This window comes from Schistocerca piceifrons, chromosome 5 (assembly GCF_021461385.2).
Source record: "Schistocerca piceifrons isolate TAMUIC-IGC-003096 chromosome 5, iqSchPice1.1, whole genome shotgun sequence".
In the NCBI taxonomy this organism is placed as follows: domain Eukaryota; kingdom Metazoa; phylum Arthropoda; class Insecta; order Orthoptera; family Acrididae; genus Schistocerca; species Schistocerca piceifrons.
In genome coordinates this window covers 148,957,957-148,976,635 of record NC_060142.1, presented here as the reverse complement: position 1 = coordinate 148,976,635, position 18,679 = coordinate 148,957,957, and the positions used below count along the sequence as shown (strand labels likewise).

At 46.8% G+C, this 18,679-nt stretch overlaps 1 pseudogene; it reads right to left on the bottom strand.

Annotated features, from left to right (window-relative positions):
- Window positions 1–13,226: 13,226 nt before the first annotated feature.
- On the bottom strand, window positions 13,227–13,381 carry LOC124799692 (annotated as a pseudogene).
- Window positions 13,382–18,679: the final 5,298 nt, after the last annotated feature.

Below are 18,679 nucleotides of genomic sequence, written 5' to 3'. Positions count from 1 at the left end.
CTCACCTCCAACTGCGCAACGCTACGCGCTGTTCACAGCCAGCTGCCTAACACTACAATGGCGAGTATTACAACAATGCAAAGCAGACACAGACTGCCCACAGCACAGCCAGTGATTGTCATACAGAGGTGGCGTTACCAATAAAAAACCTAAACAGCCTACTTACATAGAGAAAACATAAACAGCCTACTTACATAGAGAAAACATAAACAGCCTACTTACAAGCTGTATTGCTTTTCAATGCTGTTAAAGGCATGTGTGATTGTTTTAGGAAAATAAAGTTTGCATGTTTTGTGCAACTGACAGTAACTGATTTTGGCCCCCTTCCACAACTATAACCTGATTCGCTCTGTCCTGCGAAACCAGATTTCAGTGTATCTGATGACATATCACTGACGCACAATGAGACGAGTATGATACCTAATACCGAATCCTGGGAAACGTATGATGCTGTCTCTATTGCCATATTTGTAGTTATAGGCATGAGACATTGCCGGTGCACCGTAAAATACGACTGAAATTATTACTCTGTTCTTTGAGGTCACTATATCTGTTTAGTTTCAACGACACTTCTCTCAGTGTGCTACTGCCTACAAGGCTAACGATATCAAACACTCGTTTGATGAGCATGAGGACGAAATAGCACGTCTTGCATACATCCTGTACCATCTCATTTCAAGATTTTTCGAGCTGTTTTAACATTTACTGAAATAATAAACTTTCTCTAGCGTCTCTTAACAAAAGAGTTTCAAGTGAGAAATGGTTCGAAATGGTGTGAATCTACTTTCCGTACTGATACGCATCGATATCCAGGAAAATTTCAATTCGTATCTGCTGCCAGAGTTAGGTGGCCATTGTATTAGTTTCGTCCAGCGCCTGTATTTACATCTACATTCACATCTATACTCTGTAATCACCTTACAGTAGGTAATACAGGTTGCTTCTAGTACCACTATTTCTTTGCTCATTGTGGTCATTTCGCGAAACGTACTCGTATGTGAGAGGAAACAATATGTTGCCTTGTTCTACCAGGAACGAACGCACTTGGAATTTCAACGGTGAATCTGTCTGTGACACAAAACTCGATGGGAAATAGTCAAGAATCGGTAGAACAAATGTTTGGTAAGTCACCTCTTTGTGGGTGAATTAATTGTATATTTCCTTAAGATTCCTCCAATGAATCTCAGCCTAACAGCAGCTTTTCCTGCGATTAGGATTGTGTGGTCATTCGACTCTGGGTCGCTCCTAGTCCTTTAACACCACTTACTGTTTCCAGTTATTCGTTGACAATAGTGTAATCAATGATATCACATACTGATACCACCCATGGCATATCAAGGTTGGTACTAGAACTGTAATTTTTCGTTAGACGCTGACAGCGGTCTTGCGGGATCCAGTGGACCCAATGGAGCACACCTGCTGAGCCACACCTCCAGGCTAAGAGCGCCCTCTGCCGCCACAATATAGGACGGCCAGAGGCAGCGACGTGGCCCACTTGCACTTTGAGCCTTCCGCTTGTGCCATTGATAGCCGGACTCTCTGTGTTATTTATAATTATTCTTTATAAGCTTCGAGAAATAGAACTAAACTTTCTGCCTCTTGCATTATCTTGCTCGCTAATTATTTTTGCTCCTGTCCAGCTTTGAAACAATGACAGCTGGCACAGCACTCTGTATTCCACCTCTCCTTACCATTGTGTGCGAAGTCCTACAAAAATGGTTCAAATGGCTCTGAGCACTATGGGACTCCCAAGTCCTACACAACATAATCGAACAGTAATGGATTTACGGTATCTTAATTTTCCGTGTTCCGATTCAGATGAAATAAAGCGTATATTATTTTGTCCCAAGCTACGCTAAGGTTACCTGTGAAAACCCGTGAAAATTCGCTTAGTAGTTTTAAAGATTAGGGTCCTCAAACAGAAATAAAGGAAGGTTCTACAATTTTATTATTAGTATAGAAGAGATGTTGTAAAACGTAACACCTCCGAGAATCCTGTTGTTTTGGTCATCAGTCTACTGACTGGTTTGATGCGGCCCGCCACGAATTCCTTTCCTGTGCTAACCTCTTCATCTCAGAGTAGCACTTTCAACCTACGTCCTCAATTATTTGCTTGACGTATTCCAATCTCTGTCTTCCTCTACAGTTTTTGCCCTCTACAGCTCCCTCTAGTACCATGGAAGTCATTCCCTCATGTCTTAGCAGATGTCCTATCATCCTGTCCCTTCTCCTTATCAGTATTTTCCACATATTCCTTTCCGATTCTGCGTAGAACCTCCTCATTCCTTACCTTATCAGTCCACCTAATTTTCAACATTCGTCTATAGCACCACATCTCAAATGCTTCGATTCTCTTCTGTTCCGGTTTTCCCACAGTCCATGTTTCACTACCATACAATGCAGTACTCCAGACGTACATCCTCAGAAATTTCTTCCTCAAATTAAGGCCGGTATTTGATATTAGTAGACTTCTCATCGCCAGAAATGCCTTTTTTGCCATAGCGAGTCTGCTTTTGATGTCCTCCTTGCTCCGTCCGTCATTGGTTATTTTACTGCCTAGGTAGCAGAATTCCTTAACTTCATTGGCTTCGTGACCATCAATCCTGATGTTAAGTTTCTCGCTGTTCTCATTTCTACTACTTCTCATTACCTTCGTCTTTCTCCGATTTACTCTCAAACCATACTGTGTACTCATTAGACTGCTCATTCCGTTAAGCAGATCATTTAATTCTTCTTCACTTTCACTCAGGATAGCAATGTCATCAGTGAATCGTATCATTGATACCCTTTCACCTTGTATTTTAATTCCATTCCTGAACCTTTCTTTTATTTCCATCATTGCTTCCTCGATGTACAGATTGAAGAGTAGGGGCGAAAGGCTACAGCCTTGTCTTACACCCTTCTTAATACGAGCACTTCGTTCTTGATCGTCCACTCTTATTATTCCCTCTTGGTTGTTGTACAAATTGTATATGACCCGTCTCTCCCTATAGCTTACCCCTACTTTTTTCAGAATCTCGAACAGCTTGCACCATTTTATATTGTCGAACCCTTTTTCCAGGTCGACAAATCCTATAAAAGTGTCTTGATTTTTCTTTAGCCTTGCTTCCATTATTAGCCGTAACGTCAGAATTGCCTCTCTCGTCCCTTTACTTTTCCTAAAGCCAAATTGATCGTCACCTAGCGCATTCTCAATTTTCTTTTCCATTCTTCTGCATATTATTCTTGTAAGCAGCTTCGATGCATGAGCTGTTAAGCTGATTGTGCGATAATTCTCGCACTTGTCAGCTCTTGCCGTCTTCGGAATTGTGTGGATGATGCTTTTCCGAAAGTCAGATGGTATGTCGCCAGACTCATATATTCTACACACCAACGTGAATAGTCGTTTTGTTGCCACTTCTGCCTTATTTGACCGTAAGTCCTCCAAAGATCTTTTAAATTCCGATTCTAATACTGGGTCCCCTATCTCTTCTAAATCGATTCCTGTTTCTTCTTCTATCACATCAGACAAATCTTCACCCTCGTAGAGGCTTTCAATGTATTCTTTCCACCTATCTCCTCTCTCCTCTGCATTTAACAGTGGAATTCCCGTTGCACTCTTAATGTTACCACCGTTGCTTTTAATGTAACCAAAGGTTGTTTTGACTTTCCTGTATGCTGAGTCTATCTTTCCGACAATCATACCTTTTTCGATGTCTTCACATTTTTCCTGCAGCCATTTCGTCTTAGCTTCCCTGCACTTCCTATTTATTTCATTCCTCAGCGACTTGTATTTCTGTATTCCTGATTTTCCCGGAACATGTTTGTACTTCCTCCTTTCATCAATCAACTGAAGTATTTCTTCTGTTACCCATGGTTTCTTCGCAGCTACCTTCTTTGTACCTATGTTTTCCTTCCCAACTTCTGTGATGGCCCTTTTTAGAGATGTCCATTCCTCTTCAACTGTACTGCCTACTGCGCTATTCCTTATTGCTGTATCTACAGCGTTAGAGAACTTCAAACGTATCTCGTCATTCCTTAGTACTTCCGTAGCCCACTTCCTTGCGTATTGATTCTTCCTGACTAATGTCTTGAACTTCAGACTACTCTTCATCACTACTTTATTGTGATCTGAGTCTATATCAGCTCCTGGGTACGCCTTACAATCCAGCATCTGATTTCGGAATCTCTGTCGGACCATGATGTAATCTAATTGAAATCTTCCCGTATCTCCCGGCCTTTTCCAAGTATAACTCTTCCTCTTGTGATTCTTGAACAGGGTATTCGCTATCACTAGCTGAAACTTGTTACAGAACTCAATTAGTCTTTCTCCTCTTTCATTCCTTGTCCCAAGCCCATATTCTCCTGTAACCTTTTCTTCTACTCCTTCCCCTACAACTGCATTCCAGTCGCCCATGACTATTAGATTTTCGTCCCCGTTTACATACTGCATTACCCTTTCAATAACCTCATAACTTTCTCTATCTGTTCATCTTCAGCTTGCGACGTCGGCATGTATACTTGAACTATCGTTGTCGATGTTGGTCTGCTGTCGATTCTGATTAGAACAACCCGGTCACTGAACTTTTCACAGCAACACACCGTCTGCCCTACCTTCCTATTCATAACGAATCTTACACCTGTTATATCATTTTCTGCTGCTGTTGATATTACCCGATACTCATCTGACCAGAAATCCTTGTCTTCCTTCCACTTCACTTTACTGACCCCTACTATATCTAGATTGAGCCTTTGCATTTCCCTTTTCAGATTTTCTAGTTTCCCTACCACGTTCAAGCTTCTGACATTCCACGCCCCGACTCGTAGAACGTTATCCTTTCGTTGATTATTCAATCTTTTTCTCATGGTAACCTCCCCCTTGGCAGTCCCCTCCCGGAGATCCGAATGGGGGACTATTCCGGAATCTTTTGCCAATGGAGAGATCATCATGACACTTCTTCAATTACAGGCCACATGTCCTGTGGATACACGTTACGTGTCTTTAATGCAGTGGTTTCCATTGCCTTCTGCATCCTCATGTCGTTGATCATTGCTGATTCTTCCGCCTTTAGGGGCAATTTCCCACCCCTAGGACAAGAGAGTGCCCTGAACCTCTATCTGCTCCTCCGCCCTCTTTGACAAGGCCGTTGGCAGAATGAGGCTGACTTCTTATGCCGAAAGTCTTCGGCCACCAATGCTGATTATTTATCAAAATTTGGGCAGTGGCGGGGATCGAACCCGGGATCGAAGACGTTTTGATTACGAATAAAAGACGCTACCCCTAGACCACGGGTACTGTTCCCCCGAGAATCCTATGTTACCCGTAAACTCGATGCTACCAATCCCCTAGTTTCCCAGTTGCCCCAGCGAGTTCGAAGAAATGCCGCAACATGACGTGGCATGGACTCGACTCATGTCTGAAGTAGTGCTGGAGGCAACTGACACCATGAATCCTGCAGCGTTGTCCATAAACCCCTAAGAGTACGAGGGAGTGGAGATATCTTCTGAACAGCACATGGCAAGGCATACCAGATATGCTCAATAATGTTCATGTCTAGGGGTTTTGGTGGCCAGCGGAAGTTTTAAACACAGATGAATGTTCCTGGAGACACTCTGTAGCAAGTCTAGACGTTTGGAGTATTGCATTGTTCTGCTGGAATTTCCCAAAAAACGGTTCAAATGGCCCTGAGTACTATGCGACTTAACTTCTGAGGTCATCAGTCGCCTAGAACTAATTAAACCTAACTAACCTAAGGACATCACACACAACCATGCCCGAGGCAGGATTCGAACCTGCGACCGTAACGGTCGCTCGGTTCCAGACTGTAGCGCCTAGAACCGCAAGGCCACTCCGGCCGGCGGAATTTCCCAAGTCCGTCGGAATGCACAATGGAGATGGATGGATGCAGGTGATTAGACGGGATGCTTACGTGTATCTAGACGTATCAGGTGTTCCATATCACACCAACTGCACATGTCCCACACCGTTATAGAGCCTCCACCGGCTTGGACAGTCCCCTGCTCACATTCAGAGTCCATGGGTCATGAGGGTGTCTCCATACCTGTACACGTCCATCCGCTCGATATAATTTGAAACCAGACTCGTCCCACCAGCATCATGTTTCCAAGCATGAAACTGAGCGAGGTGGCGCAATGGTTAGCAAATGACTCTGAGCACTACGGGACTTAACTTCTGAGGTCATCAGTCCCCTGAACTTAGAACTACTTAAACCTAACTAACCTAAGGACATCATACACATCCATGCCTGAGGCAGGAGTCGAACCTGCTACTGTAGCGGTCGCGCGGTTCCAGACTGAAGCGCCTAGAACCGCTCGGCTACATCGGCCGGCCAGGCGAGGCGTAAAGCTTGGTGTCCTGCAGTCATCAAGGGTATACGGTTGGGCCTTCGTCTCCGAAAGCCCATATCGATGATGTTTCGTCGAATGGTTCGCTCGTTGACACTCTTTGATGGCCCAGCACTGAAATCTGCAGCAATTTGCGGAAGGGTTGCACTTCTGTCACGCTGAATGGTTCTCTTCAGTCGTAATTGGTCCTGTTTTGGCAGGATCTTTTTTCGGTCGCAGCGGTGTCGAAAATCTGATGTTTACCGGATTGCTGATATTCGCGGTACACTCGTGCAATGGTCGTAATGGAAAATCTCTACTTCATCGCTACCTCGGAGATCCTGTGTTCCATCGCTCATGCGCCGACCACAACACCACGTTCAAACCCACTTAAATCTTGATAACCTGCCATTGTAGCAGCAGTAACCGGCCTACCAACTGCGTCCGCAGCTCGTGGTCTAGTGACTAGATTTGCTGCCTCTGGATCGCGGGGTCCCGGGTTCGATTCCCGGCGGGGTTTGGGGATTTTCTCTGCCCGAGGACTGGGTGTTTGTGTTGTCCCCATCATTTCATCATCATCATCATTCCTAGAAGTGGGTAGATTGGACTGTGGAAAAAACTGAACTGTGTGAAAATTGGAACTTTGTATGGGCGCCGATGATTGTGCAGTAGAGCGCCTCACAAACCAAACATCAACATCTAACAACTGTGCCAGACATTTGTTGTCTTATATAGGCTTTGCCGACCGCAGCGCCGCATTCCGCCTGTTTACATATCTCTGTATTTGAATACGCATGTCTATACCACTTTTGTTGGCGCTTCAGTGTATATTCATATACGACACTCATTTTCCATTCATCTATGTCTATATTTTAACTAATCACCAAGTCAACCGTTTATATTTTGACTTACGCAGCTGACGATCTGTCTTTCTATTGGACAAAACATTTATTTTTATCACTCAACATGTTCTACTTCTATGTTAGTTTTTTTAATAATTTTAATCTCATGTGGCTGAAGAACGACAGTTTGTATCCACTGGCGGCCCATCCCCTGCACATAGGGGGCGGAGGAGGAACGAAATAAAAATAAATAAAAAGCAAACAGTAATGGCTCTGTAACAGTCTTCTGGGGTGCTGCTGAAATTACCATTTCATTTGTGGAATTTGTCGAGCGTTTGTATCAGAGAAGGCTTTTCCAGAGACACTTGTCGCTGCTTCTCGTAAGTTCATTCCTAGACATCTTTATGCATTCGCGATACTCCCCACTGTCAAATCCGTCCTTCGCTACGTGGAAGGAATGGTTAATGCCACAGAAGATGCAGAAAAGTTTTTAAAAAAAAGCAAGAAATAAGGTCGACATTTTATGCAGGATATCTGTGTAGTTTTTTTGCTTTGCCTCTGGTCTCGATGACTTATATATTGCAGGATACGGCCCGGCCTACAGCTGCACACATAAACAGAGCTCTGAGCGCACGCGATATTCTTGGCAGGCGACGTAAAGCGGCGACTCTCGCACTAGCAGGTGTGCGCTTACAGAGCCAGTCGAGAACGGACGCCGCCGTGTAGAGGGAACGCGCCGTGCATTTCTCCGTCTGCTCGTTAGCGACACAGAGGCGGTGGCGGGGAAAGTCGTCCGCCGAACAATAGCGTGCCTAGCACCGCATGCTGTAACTCATACTTGGGCGCGTGCACCAAACGACACGACACCATACTGCGCGAGTACGTGTGTATGTTTGTATGCGCGCGCGTGGTGATTAAGATCGGCCTGCGAGCCGTGGTACCTCGGGGGTGAAAGCCGATTGTTCTTACACCTCCAGGGGCTGATTTAAGGGGCGCGACCACGTCGTCCATCATTTCCTGTTCCTTATCGCCGCGTTTGCGACCGCCGTCGACTTTCATTGCAGAGATTTATGGCGCACCTCTCGCGGCGAGAGATAGCGTTTTCTGGTGTTGCCCGTGACAGCGAATTAATGTCGAAGCGCCGGTCTCCATTTTGGCGCGGTTCTCCCGTGTCCTGCGTTATCCGAGCAACGCGTTCCCACGCACAACGCCATTAGAGCAATATTTTACGCATTCTTGAACATTAACCTGCAGCATTCGCGCGCAGTATGTCTCTCGACCTTTAACCCACACGGGTGATTTTTTATTGTAGACGGCTTATGGGACAGAGAAATCAGCTCTGCCAAATCTACGTTATCGTAAATTACATGGTCAGTTCTTCTTTTTCCACATCCAGGGACGCGTGAGTAACGCCCGAACATAGAAACTTTTACGGCGCAAATCGTGCGACCGTAGTGGGCTTCGGAATGTAATTTGTAGAAGAGCAGGATGACGGAGTCATTAACCTAAAGGATTCGTATTCAGGGGAAGCGGTATGACGACCAGACTCGACACGAATATTAATAATTTTGATTCCAACTTTCTGTAAATGGTTCAAGTGGCTCTGAGCACTATGGGACTCAACTACTTTGGTCATCAGCCCCTTAGAACTTAGAACTACTTAAACCTAACTAACCTAAGGACATCACACACATCCATGCCCGAGACAGGATTCGAACCTGCGACCGTAGCGGTCGCGCGGTTCCAGACTGTAGCGCCTAGAACCGCTCGGCCACAACGCCCGGCTCTTTCTATAAATCCTCGTCGCCAGTTTTGTGAAGACCTCGTCGCCAGTTTTGTAAGGGCCTCGTCGCTACTGCTGTGGAGGCCGAGCTGCCACTGTTGTTACGGTCGATCGAGTTTGTGAGTTCGTGAAACGGCTTCTGGTGCCACTATTGTACAGCTGTGCCCCGGGGTCAGGTAACAGGATAGGAGAACAAAGGTTCTACAATACTCCAACAAATTAGTAACGAAGTCACACAAATGATTTAAAAAAAAGGTTGACTTACCTCTGTAACTTGACGAATAGCGAAGTCTGAAACACTGCATGTAATATAACACAAAAAAGGCCCTCAACTGCAAATAATCGCAAGTAACTGTTGGATGTGAGGTCCGCCAGTTATTCAGAATACCTTTTTTTCTCAGTACCCAAACATGTTTCGGCACCACTGTGCCATCATCAGTGGCTTTTCATTTTTATTTATTTTGTAATGTGAACATTTTCGTTAAATGATTATAAAATTATGTGCATCTTTAGTTCAAACAGCAGATCGTTTCTTTTTGTAAATACCTCTACATTTGGTGTGCCTGAATTTTCTGGATCACTCGTGTGTTAATTACTACAGGTAGCTTGTCATCTGCAACCAAACGATGTTGGTGAGAAAGTTTTTTGCCCGGGGTTAACCTATCTTCTCGAATGTAATTTAGTTTGTCGCGATGTTTTCGCGCCTATATTCGTTTTTACTTACGTTATCGTGTGCCAAGCACTTCCATTCTCCGCATCATGCTGAGGTGTTGTGATGCACACGTAACTGTAACAAGTATTTTCCACAAATAACGTAAGAAAACACCTTTCACTCCACCAAAACACAGTGTGATTGTGGTTTGTTGTGTGTCCCAGCCCATTCAGTGTTCATTTGTTCATCAAAGAGTTCGGCGCCAAATTTGAATTTTGTTTGCATTTTGTGTGTGTGTGTGTGTGTGTGTGTGTGTGTGTGTGTTTGTGTGCGAGTGTGTGTGTGTTTTCACATTACAGAATAAATAAACACGAAAACCCACTGATGATGGCACAGTGATGCCGAAACATGTTTGGGTACTGAGAAAAACTGGTGTTTTGCATAACTGGCGGACCTCACATCCAACAATTTTAACCGAAAAGACGGCCAACACAAGGAGCTGCAAACCAAAATGATGAATAAATCGTAGGTTAACTTCACAGTACATAACAAATGCAATTTACAGCAACTGTCTGCTCACTTCTAAGAGTTCACTAAACGACATTCCCTGTCTAAGTTAGCCCTGGACGATGATCTATTACCGAGTGGGCGAGAACTGATCTTCTGTCTTCCGAGTTGGTTTTTGTCAGTTATCGTCCGGTCATTGGCGGATTATACTCGGCCTGCAATTGGCCGGGTCGAAGTCGATATCTTCATCCTCAACGCCGCCCGCGGCGATGGAAGTGGCGAATCTCTATGGTACTGGCACAGGCTCACATCTTTGCGCCTGTGTTGCTTTTTCTTTTGCCTTCTTCGGACGACACAGGACAACCAGCGTACATTGCATTTAAGAAGCTTAGCGTCGGTATGCTAGTACGGACATCTCAAGAGGGGGTATCAGCCTGAACGCCAAGTGGTTTAGTATTGACACACACACACACACACACACACACACACACACACACACACACACACACACACAGGTTGGTTACGTAACCGTTTCAAGGTAGGAATACGCTGTTGACTCACGCAGCAAAACTTTTGCATTACTTACACTAGTGGAATATCTTTGACAAGCACTGCTCCACAGTTGTGACAGATTACGTGAACAACATTGTCACGAACACCTTCAACTGTTGAATTAAACGACTTAAGCGAAGGGAAAACCGCCATTTACAATCAGAATAGTGCAGGTACACGACGGAATAGCATGTGGGTATGCCACCTAAGATATTTATCAGTATACCAGATACATAACAATTCAGTAAGCACTGAACGCAGTAGCCGAAAAGTAAGAGGGAATTAGCATCGGGATGAAAATGAATGCGCTTTTGTTTGCAGAACTGATAACTGGAAACCTAGATGACGTGAAAATACTGGCAAGATAAGTATTCTCGTGAGGGTAGAAAGAAATTACGAGACGAAAGGGAGGGAAACACTGCGCATAGTTAACTACGTGTTTAAAGAAGTAGATGAGTTCAAAGAATTGGTGGTGGAAGGAAACAACAGAATTGATGAGAACAAGAAATACACTCCTGGAAATGGAAAAAAGAACACATTGACACCGGTGTGTCAGACCCACCATACTTGCTCCGGACACTGCGAGAGGGCTGTACAAGCAATGATCACACGCACGGCACAGCGGACACACCAGGAACCGCGGTGTTGGCCGTCGAATGGCGCTAGCTGCGCAGCATTTGTGCACCGCCGCCGTCAGTGTCAGCCAGTTTGCCGTGGCATACGGAGCTCCATCGCAGTCTTTAACACTGGTAGCATGCCGCGACAGCGTGGACGTGAACCGTATGTGCAGTTGACGGACTTTGAGCGAGGGCGTATAGTGGGCATGCGGGAGGCCGGGTGGACGTACCGCCGAATCGCTCAACACGTGGGGCGTGAGGTCTCCACAGTACATCGATGTTGTCGCCAGTGGTCGGCGGAAGGTGCACGTGCCCGTCGACCTGGGACCGGACCGCAGCGACGCACGGATGCACGCCAAGACCGTAGGATCCTACGCAGTGCCGTAGGGGACCGCACCGCCACTTCCCAACAAATTAGGGACACTGTTGCTCCTGGGGTATCGGCGAGGACCATTCGCAACCGTCTCCATGAAGCTGGGCTACGGTCCCGCACACCGTTAGGCCGTCTTCCGCTCACGCCCCAACATCGTGCAGCCCGCCTCCAGTGGTGTCGCGACAGGCGTGAATGGAGGGACGAATGGAGACGTGTCGTCTTCAGCGATGAGAGTCGCTTCTGCCTTGGTGCCAATAATGGTCGTATGCGTGTTTGGCGCCGTGCAGGTGAGCGCCACAATCAGGACTGCATACGACCGAGGCACACAGGGCCAACACCCGGCATCATGGTGTGGGGAGCGATCTCCTACACTGGCCGTACACCACTGGTGGTCGTCGAGGGGAAACTGCATAGTGCACGGTACATCCAAACCGTCATCGAACCCATCGTTCTACCATTCCTAGACCGGCAAGGGAACTTGCTGTTCCAACAGGACAATGCACGTCCGCATGTATCCCGTGCCACCAAACGTGCTCTAGAAGGTGTAAGTCAACTACCCTGGCCAGCAAGATCTCCGGATCTGTCCCCCATTGAGCATGTTTGGGACTGGATGAAGCGTCGTCTCACGCGGTCTGCACGTCCAGCACGAACGCTGGTCCAACTGAGGCGCCAGGTGGAAATGGCATGGCAAGCCGTTCCACAGGACTACATCCAGCATCTCTACGATCGTCTCCATGGGAGAATAGCAGCCTGCATTGCTGCGAAAGGTGGATATACACTGTACTAGTGCCGACATTGTGCATGCTCTGTTGCCTGTGTCTATGTGCCTGTGGTTCTGTCAGTGTGATCATGTGATGTATCTGACCCCAGGAATGTGTCAATAAAGTTTCCCCTTCCTGGGACAATGAATTCACGGTGTTCTTATTTCAATTTCCAGGAGTGTAATATAAAAAGTGGGTAAGTGTTCAACAGAGACAAGGGTATCGTCAGAAGCGCCCCAGAAAAGTGAGACAGGGCCGTTCTTATTCTCTATATACATAAGTGGCGTGAAAAATGTAAATGTCGTGTGACTAGGGCTTCCCGCAGGGTAGACCGTTCGCCGTGTGCAAGTCTTTCGATTTGACGCCACTTCGTCGACTTGCGCGTCGATGAGGATGAAATGATAATGATTAGAACAACACAAAACCCAGTCCCTGAGTGGAAAAAATCTCCGACCCAGCCGTGAATCGAACCCGAGCCCTTAGGATTGACATTCCGTCGCGCGGACCACTTTTTTTTTTTTGCATTTTTGTTCGTTGTTGATTGTTGGGTTTGGTCACTGCGGACGTCACATTAGATCCGTTAAAGTTCGTTTGTTTATCCGTCCACTCAGTTTTTTTATTACAGAGGCCAACCAGCTCTCTGACTGAACACACTGGGCTACCGTGATGATTAGGACAACATTTTTTTTAATGCGAACCGCCATACGAAGGGCGAGCATCGCACGTTTAAGGAGACGCGGCCGGCCCCACAGGCGGCCACGACGTTCCTAGGTCTCCGAAGCGGGGCAAACGACGCGCGCTTCAGTATACGTAGCCGACCCTCAGCCAGACGTGGCCCGGGAACGGAATCCATAGACCGCAATGTGCGTTCGAAACGTCGATGTTCATGTGTCCTACAGTTCACATGTCGACGCGCAATTTGTTGCGTTCTTCATCGACCCACGAGCCGAGTGATCCACCGTCCTGGGTGTACCACTCAGCTACCGGCAGATGTGATGGACAGGATGAGTAGCAATCTGCTGCTGTTTGCTGATGGCGGGATGGTGTAATGGAAGGTGTTGTCATTGAGTGGCAGTGGCAGTGGGAGGATACATCATGAGTTAGACCTTGCTCTAAATGTAGAAAAATGTAAGGTAATGCGGGTAAGTAGGGAAACAACCACGTAGCATTCGAATGCAACATTGGTGGTACGCTACTTGAGACAGTCACGTCGATTAAATATCTAGGCGTTGAGTTGCAAACCGATACGAAATGGAACAAGCACGTATGGACGGTAGTAGGGAAGGGAAATGGTCGACTTTGGTTTATTGGGAGAATTTTAGGAATGTGTGAATCATCTATAAAAGACGTCGCGTATAGAACACTAGTGCGCCCACTCTTCAGACCTGCTCGAGTGTTTGGCATCACCACCAGCTCGGATTAAAGGATGGCATCGAAACAATACAGCGATGAGCTGATAGATTTGTTACCTGTAGGTTCGACCAACACGCAAGTATTACTGAGATGCTTCGGGAAAATGGGAATCCCTAGAGGAAAGACGACATTCTTCTCACGAAAACACTACTGAGAAAATTTAGTGAATCAGCATTCAAAACTGACTCCAGAGTTATCCTGCTGCCGCCAATGTACGTACGTTTCGCATAAGGTGCAAAAAGATAATAACAAATAGGGCTCGTATTGAGACATACGGACAGACGTCTTTCCCTCTGTCTGTTCACCAGTAAAACAAGAAATACGTCGACTAGTAGTGGTACAAGGTATCCTCCGCCAGGCATCATATAGTACCTAGCGGTATGTGTATGTATGTGACTATTTAGATGTAGCTCTAGCTACACATAATTCTGAAAATACCTGTGACATAATGCTTTTCTTATCCCTATTTACACTACTGGTGGCCAATGCTAAGTAGAAATTGCTACACCACGAAGATGACGAGCTACAGACACAAAATTTAACCGACAGGAAGAAGATGCTGTGATATGCAAATGATTAGCTTTTCAGGGCATTCACACAAGGTTGGCGCCGGTGGCGACAGCTACAAAGTGCTGTCACGAGGAAAGTTTCCAACCGATTTCTCATACACAAATAGCAGTTGACCAGCGTTGCCTGGTGAAACGTTGTTGTGATGCCTCGTGTAAAGAGGACAAATGCGTACCATGACGTTTCCGACTTTGATAAAGGTCGGATTGTAGCCTACCGCGATTGCGGTTTATCGTATCACGACATTGCCGCTCGCGTTGGTCGATACCCAATGACTGTTAGCAGAATATGGAATCGGTGGATTCAGGAGGGTAATATGGAACGCCGTGCTGGATCCCAACGGCCTCGTATCACTAGCAGTCGAGATGACAGGCATCTTATCCGCATGGCTGTAACGGATCGCGCAGCCACGACTCGATCCCTTAGTCAACAGATGGGGACGTTTGCAAGACAACAACCATCTGCACGAACAGTTCGACGACGTTTGCAGCAGCATAGACTACCAGCTCGGAGACCATGGCTGCGGTTACCCTTGACGCTGCATCACAGACAGGAGCGCCTCCGAAGGTGTACTCAACGACGAAACGGGATGCACGAATGGCAAAACGTCATTGTTTAGTGAATCCAGGTTCTGTTTACAGCATCATGATGGTCGCATCCGTGTTTGGCGACATCTCGGTGAACGCACATTGGAAGCGTGTATTCGTCATCGCCATACTGGCGTACCACCCGGCGTGATGGTACACGTCTCGGTCACTTCCTGTTCGCATTGACGGCACTTTCAACAGTGGACGTTACATCTGAGATGTGTTACGACCCGTCGCTCTACCCTTCATTCGATCCACGCGAAATCCTTCATTTCAGCAGGATAATGCACGACCGCAAGTTGCTGGTCCTGTACGGGCCTTTCTGGATACAGAAAATGTTCGACTGCTGCCCTGGTCAGCACAGTCTCCAGATCTCTCACCAATTGAAAACGTCTGGTTAATGGTGGCCGAGCAATTGGCTCGTCACAATACGCCGCCAGACACTTCTCTTGATGAACTGTGGTATAATGTTGAAGCTGCAAGGGAGCTGTACCTGTACACGGCATCCAAGCTCTGTTTGACTCAATGCCCAGGCGCAAGGCCGTTATTACGGCCAGAGGTGGTTGTTCTGGGTATTGATTTCTCAGGATCTATGCACCCAAATTGCGTGAAAATGTAATTACATGTCAGTTCAGGTATAATGTATTTGTCCAATGAATAACCGTTCATCATGTCCATTTCTTCTTGGTGTAGCAATTTTAATGGGCAGTAGTCTATTTTAAAAGTTGTTACTTCTTGCCTGAAGACGGTACACCCTTGGGCAATGATTTCTTCGCCCTCAGAAAGAGGGAGACGTCGCTGGGTTCACGTGAGGAGGGTGAGGCAAAATTCGATAGACCAGAAAGCAGCTTGTGCGTCTGTGACCTGTGCAGAATGAGCTGGGGCTTTGCTGTGGAGCAACACAACCTTGGACAGTTTCCAGTGATGCTTCATCTTGACACTTTCGTCTAACTGTTATGATGATGACGAACGAGTCGTCGCGAATGTTGACTGGTGGCCAATGCTAAGTGGAAACATGTAAATGACAGCAAGTTTGTCAGTAACGTCGATAACGTGCTGGCTCCATGGTCTGGATCTGCAACGACTTAAATAATTAGAAGTCTTGGTAAAAAACAATATATATTGTACTTAACTGGTGGTACGGGGTGCTTCTTGGCTGGATAGATATAATTATAAACAGATAGCTTTTGAGGCCTCACTCAGGCCATGCGTTACTAAGCGCCTTGTTAGAGGTTGCTTCGTATCAGCTGAAGGCTATGCCACTTTACTACTTGACGTCCAGAGCAAGAGTGGACGAGAGCTCGCTAGAAACTTGATACAAGCCGCGGAGCGGCGCTGGTTGCGACTCGCCGATCCAGAGATACTAATACGGACCGCGGTCGATAACCGCAACCCCTTAACAAGTGTGGTATTGACGTTGTTACCACACTATCTCTTTAGGGGAGTTCCATAGTATGCTCCTGACACTGTTTACACCATATGAGCATAATCTCCTGGCACTAAACAATTGCAGTCCCAAGAAAGACATCACCTCGTTGCACAGTGATGCTTCGGTCTTCGCCTTTTTCGGCCGAGGTAAATCAACATGTTTACACTCCACGCACTGCTCTTTTGTCTAAGAGTTACAGCGGTCGTCTGTTGTTATTAAGCGGCTAAAGAACTCATTCGATTGTGCAACAGTCACATCATTTCAGCTGTTGCCTCGGCTATTTGAATGCGCTGGGGCACTCGCTGTAGCCAGCGGACGGCGACTTCTGTCATACATCCCTGAACACTGAAAACTGATCCATGTCCTTGCTTCCTTTGGCTCGGAACGGACATTCCACTTGTTATATCCTAGCCAGTAATGCCAACCGAGCCCGCTGCCAAAAGGTTGGCAGCATCAAAGTCCGGACGCCGTCCGCATAAGCAGCGCCAGCGATACAGGAAATCGCCGCAAGTCTGCGCGCGCCACCGCTGGCTTCTGGCTTCTTAAGCGCTGGAGTCGCGAGCGCTAGGACAGTTCTGTATTCGCCGCTCAGTTGTATACTCGCCACCGAATTGTGTACTTGCTAGTCAGTTGTGTGTTCATCGCAGCAGAGTTGTTGTTTGTCGTCAGCCGACGCTGACCTAGCCGCTCCGACTCGAACTAGACAGATTTCTGTAGACACGCACTATTGTGTTTCTGTATCTTCGTCAATAAAGATAAGTACCGACTTTTATTTAATCAGAGTGTTTGGGTTTTCATCTTTCTGTTCACTGTTCCAGCGGACCGGTCGGCCCGCTATTAAAAGTGTGGCGGTGACTTCGTAAGCCGATTCTACCGCGAACTGTTTGTCGCTACGAACACCGCCACAAAACCACTAATGAGATGGCTGTAGAGTCATGTCTCAAAAGCCAATTAAAAAAAAATAGTTCAGGCTGACCTTACTGAAAGTCGGTTTGTATGAGAGTTACTAATTTTATAGAAGCAGCACAAATCAGGAGCCAGTAGAATGTAGGCAACTCTCCACTAAGTACATCCACGGAAATTGTGGGTATGGGTATGTTCAAATACGGGCTGAGATAAATGCAGTAAACGAACGAGGCAGATGTCAAGGTAACACCAAAGGTGGTTCGCCAATTTCGAGACATGCAACAAGAGTGTACGTGATGACAAAAAGCAGCGAATTGCGGGCGTACCTCGCCTTGGTCGCGCAGCGTGTAGGCCGTGGCTGCTGCCGGAGCCGCCCAGTGTAGCCTTGTCGGCTCAACGGCTCGGCCGCCGGCGGGCCTCATTACGAGCGCCGCTAACAATGCCAGCACAGAGATTTACGGCGACGCCTCTCGCCGCCCGCACCCGGCCCGCATTAAGACGTCTTACACCTGCGGAGGCGCTCTTAAACCGACAATTAAGTAGCCCGAGAGGGAGCTCTGCCGGCCGCGCTCCGACTGTAAGTCATGTCCCCACCTCGCGAGTGTGGCAGGGAGCGAGACACCTGCCACCGTGCTGATATGATGCTGATAGAAAACCGGCGGGAGACCAGGTCGCCAACTGTTGGTGGCACTTACAAATGGGCGGCACTGGGTAAGTTACTGAATGAGCCTCGCAGATACATTAGTTTAGCGTCTCGTGAAAACAGCAGGCCATTAAGTCAGGAACAGCGCGAAGGTGGCACGAAACAAACATCAAATCACAGTAAGTCTATTAAATGCTCGATATCAACATTTCAGTGGTGCTTGTATACGAGAAAATCGTGTTATACCTTCTGTATGGAGAAGAAACACCTACATGCTTACGCTGAAGCGACGACGAAACTTGTATAGGCACGCGTATTCAAATGCAGAGGTATGTAAACAGGTAGAACACTCCGCTGCGGTCGGCGACGCCTATATACGGCAAGAAGTATCTGGCGCAGTTGTCAGATCTGTTACTGCTGCTACAATGGCAGGTTATCAAGATTTAAGTGAGATTGAACGCGGTGCTATAGTCGGCGCACGAGTGATGGGACACAGCATCTCCGAGGTAGCGATGGAGTGCGTATTTTCCAGTACGACTATTTAACGAGTTTATCTTGAATATCAGGATACTGGTAAAATATCAAATGTCCGACATCGCTGCAGCCGGAGAAACATCCTGCATAACCTAGACCAACGAGAACTGAAGAGAATCTTTCAACGTGACAGACGAGAAACTCTTCCGAAAGTTGCTGCAGATTTCGATGCTGAGCCATCAACAAGTG